General features: G+C 43.6%; 1 long non-coding RNA gene across 1 annotated transcript in view; it reads left to right on the forward strand.

The window, feature by feature from the left end:
• The window catches only part of LOC122556938, a 38564-nt gene extending 33391 nt beyond the window's left edge, over window positions 1-5173 (forward strand). Inside the window, exon 3 of the long non-coding RNA XR_006313715.1 lies at window positions 5031-5173. This is a non-coding gene — a long non-coding RNA (uncharacterized LOC122556938). The remainder of the gene's footprint in view (window positions 1-5030) is intronic.
• The last annotated feature ends 455 nt before the right edge of the window (window positions 5174-5628 follow it).

Here is a 5628-nt window from a genome sequence, read left to right on the forward strand (position 1 = left end):
GGTGCAGAGGAGGTTTACCTGGATGTTGCCTGGTATGGTAGGAAGTTCGTATGAGGAAAGGCTGAGGCACTTGGGGCTGTTTTCATTGGTGAAAAGAAGGTTTAGGGGTGATTTGATAGAGGTGTACAAGATGATTAGGGGTTTAGATAGGGTTGACCATGAGAATCTTTTTCCACGTATGGAGTCAGCTATTACGAGGGGGCATAGCTTTAAATTAAGGGATAGTAGGTATAGGAGAGATGTTAGGGATAGATTCTTTACTCAGCGAGTCGTGAGTTCATGGAATGCCCTGCCAGTAGCAGTGGTGGACTCTCCCGCTTTATGGGCATTTAAACGGGCATTGGATAGGCATATGGAGGATAGTGGGCTAGTGTAGGTTAGGTGGGCTTCGGTCGGCGCAACATCGAGGGCCAAAGGGCCTGTACTGCGCTGTATTTTTCCATGTTCTAAGCATTACACAGAAAGAGAAGGACACTATGTATCACTGGCCACTCGGGTGTTCTTTCTTCCTGGTTATAGAGTCAAAGAGATGTACAGCACGGAAACAGACCCTTCGGTCCAATTTGTCCATGGCGACCAGATATCCCAATCCAATCTAGTCCCACCTGCCAGCACCTGGCCCATATCCCTCCAAACCCTTCCTATTCATATACCCATCCAGATGCCTTTTAAATGTTGCAATTGTACAAGCCTCCAGCACTTCCTCTGGCAGCAATTCCACACACGTACCACCCTTTGTGTGAAAACGTTGCCCCATAGGTCTTTAGATTACATTAGGGTGTGGAAACAGGCCCTTCGGCCCAACAAGTCCACACCGCCCCGCCGAAACGCAACCCACCCATACCCCTACATTTACCTCTTACCTAACACTACGGGCAATTTAGCCTGGCCAATTCACCTAACATGCACATCTTTGGACTGCGGGAGGAAACCGGAGTACCCGGAGGAAACCCACGCAGACACGGGGAGAACATGCAAACTCCACACAGTCGCCTGAGGCGGGAATTGAACCCGGGTCTCTGGCGCTGTGAGGCAGCAGTGCTAACCACTGTGCCACCGTGCCTCCCACTAAGGTCTCTTTTCTTTCTTTCCCCTCTCACCCTAAACCTATGCCCTCCATTTCTGGACTCCCACACCCCAGGGAAAAGAATTTATCCTATCTATGCTGCCCATTATTTTATAAACCTCTATAAGATCACCAATCAGTCTCCGATAGTCCAGGGAAAACAGCCCCAGCCTATTCAACCTCTCCCTGTAGTTCAAATTCTCCAATCCTGGTAACATCTTTGTAAATCTTTTCTAAACCCATTCAAGTTTCACAACATCCTGTACTCAATACTCTGACCAATAAAGGAAAGCATACCAAATGCCTTCTTCACTATCCTATCTATCTGCAACTGTACTTCCAAGGAGCTATGAACCTGCACTCAAAGGTCTCTTTGTTCAGCAACACTGTCTAGGACCTTACCATTAAGTGTATAAGTCCTGCTAAGATTTGCTTTCTCAAATGCAGCACCTTGCATTTATTTAAATTAAACTCCATCTGCCACTCCGCAGCCCATTGACCAATCTGATCAAGATCCCATTGTAATCCGAGGTAACCTTCTTCACTGTCCACTACACCTCCAATTTTGGTGTTATCTGCAAACTTACCTCTTAAGCTCTCATCCAAATCATTTACATAAATGATGAAAAGTAGTGGACCCAGCACTGATCTTTGTGGCACTCCATTGGTCACAGGCATCCAGTCTGAAAAACAACCCTCCACCATCACCCTCTGCCTTCTACCTTTGAGCCAGTTCTGTATCCAAATGGTTAGTTCTCTGTATTCAATGAAATCTAACCTTGTTAACCAGTCTCCCATGGGGAACATTGGCGAATACCTTACTGAACTCCATGGAGATCACGTCTACTGCTCGGCCCTCTTCAATCCTCTTTGTTACTTCTTCAAAAAACTCAATCAGGTTTGTGAGACATGATTTCCAACGTACAAAGCCATGCTGGCTAACCCTAATCAGTCTTTGTCTTTCAAAATACATGTACATCCTGCCCCTCAGGATTCCCTCCAACTATTTGCCACCACCAACGTCAGGCTCACCAGTCTATCGTTCCCTGGCTTGTCCTTACCACCTTTCTTAAGTAGTGGAACCATGTTAGCCAACCTCCAATCTTCTAGCATCTCACCTGTGACTATTGATGATACAAATATCTCAGCAAGAGGCTCAGCAATCACTTCTCCAGCTGCCCACAGAGTTCTAGGGTACACCTGATCAGGTCCTGAGGATTTGTCTACTTTTATGCGTTTCAAGACATCCAGCACCTCTTCTGTAATATGGACATTTTTTAAAAAAATGTCACCATCTATTTACCCACAATCTATGTCTTCCATTCCTTTTCCACAATAAACACTGATGCAAAATATTGGTTTAGTATCGCCCCCATTTTCTGTGGCTCCACACAAAGGCTACCTTGCTGATCTTTGAGGGGCCCTATTCTCTCCCAAGTTGCCCTTTTGTCCTTAATGTATTTGTAAAAACCCTTTGGATTCTCCTTAACCCTATTTGCCAAAGCTGTCAAATGTCCTCTTTTTGCACTTCTGATTTCCCTCTTATGTATACTCCTGCTGCCTTCTAAGGATTCACTCGATCTCTGCTGTCTATACCTGTTATAGCTTCCTTCTTTTTCTTAACCAAACCCTCAATTTCTCTTGTCATCCAGTATTCCCTACACTTACCAGCCTTTCCTTTCACCCCAGCAGGAATATACTGTCTCTGGACTCTCGTCACTTCATTTATGAAGGCTTCCCATTTTCTAGCTGTCCCTTCATCTGCGAACGTCTGCTCCCAATCAACTTTTGAAAGTTCTTGCCTGATACCATCAAAATTAGCCTTCTTCCAATTTAGAACTTTAACTTTTATATTGGTCTGTCCTTTTCCATCATGATTTTAAAACAAATAGAATTATGGTCGCTGGCCCCAAAGTGCTCCCCCACTGGCACCTCAGTCACCTGCCCTGCCTTATTTCCCTAGAGGAGGTCAAGTTTTGCACCTTCTCTAGTAGCTATATCCACATACTGAATCAGAAAATTTTCTTGAACACACTTAACAAATTCCTCTCCATCTAAACCCTTAATACTATGGCAGTCCCAGTCTATATTTGGAAAGTTAAAATCCGCTACCATAACCACTCTATTATTCTTACAGATAACTGAAATCTCCTTCCAAATTTGTTTCTCAATTTTCTGCTGACTGTTAGGGGGTGGATAATTCAATCCCAATAAGATGATCATCCCTTTCTTATTTCTCAGTTCCACCCAAATAACTTCCCTGGATGTATTTCTAGGAATATCCTCCTGGAATGCAATGCTATCCCTTATCAAAAACGCCACTTCCCCTCCTCTCTTGCCTCCCTTTCTGTCCTTCCTGTCGCATTGTATCCTGGAACATTAAGCTGCCAGTCTTGTCCCATCCTGAGCCACATTTCTTTAATTGCTATGATATCCCAGCCCCATTTTCCTAACCATGCCCTAAGTTCATCTGCCTTCCCTGTTCAGCCTCTTGCATTGAAAGAAATGCAGTTAATTTATCAGTTCTATCTTGTTCTCTGTTTTGTCCCTGCCTGCTCTGACCATTTGATTCGCTTCTTTTCTCAACTGTACCAGTTTCAGATTGATCTCTTTCCTCATTATATCCCGGGGTTCCACCCCCCCAACCTTCAAATCCTCCCGAGCAGCTCTAGCAAATCTCCCTGCCAGTATATTAGACCCCTTCCAATTCAGGTGTAATCCATCCTCTTTTACAGATCACTCCCATCCCAGAAGAGATTTTAATGATCTAAAAATGTGAATCCTTCTCCCATACACCAGCTCCTCAGCCATGAATTCTATCATCACTTGCTCGTAGCACTGTGAGTAATCCAGATATTGTTACTCACGAGGACCTCCTTTTTAAATTCCTGCCTAACTCTCTATATTCTCCTTTCAGAATCTCATCCTTTTACCTTCCTATGTTGTTGATTCAATGTGTACAATGACCTCCTGCTGTGCCCTTTCCCTCTTGAGAACATTCTGCACCCTATCTGAGATAACCTTGATCCTGGCACCAGGGAGGCAACATACCAATCTGATTTTTCGCTGCTGGCCATAGAAACATCTGTCTATGCCTCTGACCAGAGAGTCCTCTATCACAATCGATTTCTTGGAACCTGACGTAACCCACATTGCATTTGACCCAGTCTCATTACCAGAAATTTGGCTGTTCGTGCTACATTCACCTGAGAATCCATCACCCCTACATTTTCCACAACAGCAAACTGGTGGTGGAATGTGAATAAAATTTTTTGCACTCATTGTTTCTTCAACCTACACGCACATCACATAGGATCGGGGGAGAAATAAGAATTACTGCTGTTTGGCAATATCCTATTGCAGACTCAGCAACAGTCTTTCTGTTGGTAGTATTCTAGAGTCTGATCTGAGAAGACTTTGGATTTGAATTCCATTTCAGACTTTTGAGCACAAGATTCTATGCTGACATTCCAGTGCATTGCCAAGGAAATGGTGAATGCTGGATCTGCTATTTTGCATATTAGATGTTTTTGTGCTGACGTACATGTAAAAGATCCCTTGATACTACTTCAGAATAGAGTCAGAGCATTCTCTTTACTCTCCTCACTAATAATTACCCTCAATAAACATCACTAAAACAAGGATTATCTGGCCACTGTCGCAGCTGTATATGGAATACAGTTACATTCAGACAGGAAACCATACTTCAAAAGTAATTTGTTTTTTGTAAAGTACTTTCAGACTTCATGATCAGGTTAATGAAAGGTGTCAAATAAATGTAACTCTTTCTTTCATTAATGAATGAAAATCAGCTCCAATTACATGTTGAAGGGATGCTTGAACCAAAATAAACTACCAAAATGAGGTCTGACAGAAGAGAACAGGACAGATTGAATGTGCAGTCGAACACGGGCTTATCATTATTTAACCTGGTGTACCCAACATTCTGTCATTTTTATTACAGAACAAAATGTTACCATCATCTCTGGATATAGAACTAATAGATGGGAGATGTCATTGTTGAAGGCACAACATTTAGATTACTTACAGTGTGGAAACAGGCCCTTCGGCCCAACAAGTCCACACCGACCCACCGAAGCGCAACCCACCCAGACCCATTCCCCTACATTTACCCCTTCACCTAACACTACAGGCAATTTAGAATGGCCAATTCACCTAACCTGCACATTTTTGGATTGTGGGAGGAAACCGGAGCACCTGGAGTAAACCCACGTAGACACAAGGAGAATGTGCAGACACGGGGAGAATGTGCAAACTCCACACAGAGAGTCGCCTGAGGCCGGAATTGAACCCAGGTGTCTGGCGCTGTGAGGCAGCAGTGCCACTGTGCCGCCCCAATTTATTTTCCTGAGGAAGCATAACATCCTGATACTTCACAGGATGCATTCTTTGACACTGAAGCCAACTGTATCTGGTTCATCTGTAATTCCTCTTAAAAAGTGACTTCAATCCAACTTTAAAAGGAGGCAGTAAATGTAACCTGAAATCTGTCATGTGAATCTGTGAACTGAAACCATTTACAGAATCTATCTACAACAGCA

Source organism: Chiloscyllium plagiosum, chromosome 14, assembly GCF_004010195.1.
Source record: "Chiloscyllium plagiosum isolate BGI_BamShark_2017 chromosome 14, ASM401019v2, whole genome shotgun sequence".
In the NCBI taxonomy this organism is placed as follows: domain Eukaryota; kingdom Metazoa; phylum Chordata; class Chondrichthyes; order Orectolobiformes; family Hemiscylliidae; genus Chiloscyllium; species Chiloscyllium plagiosum.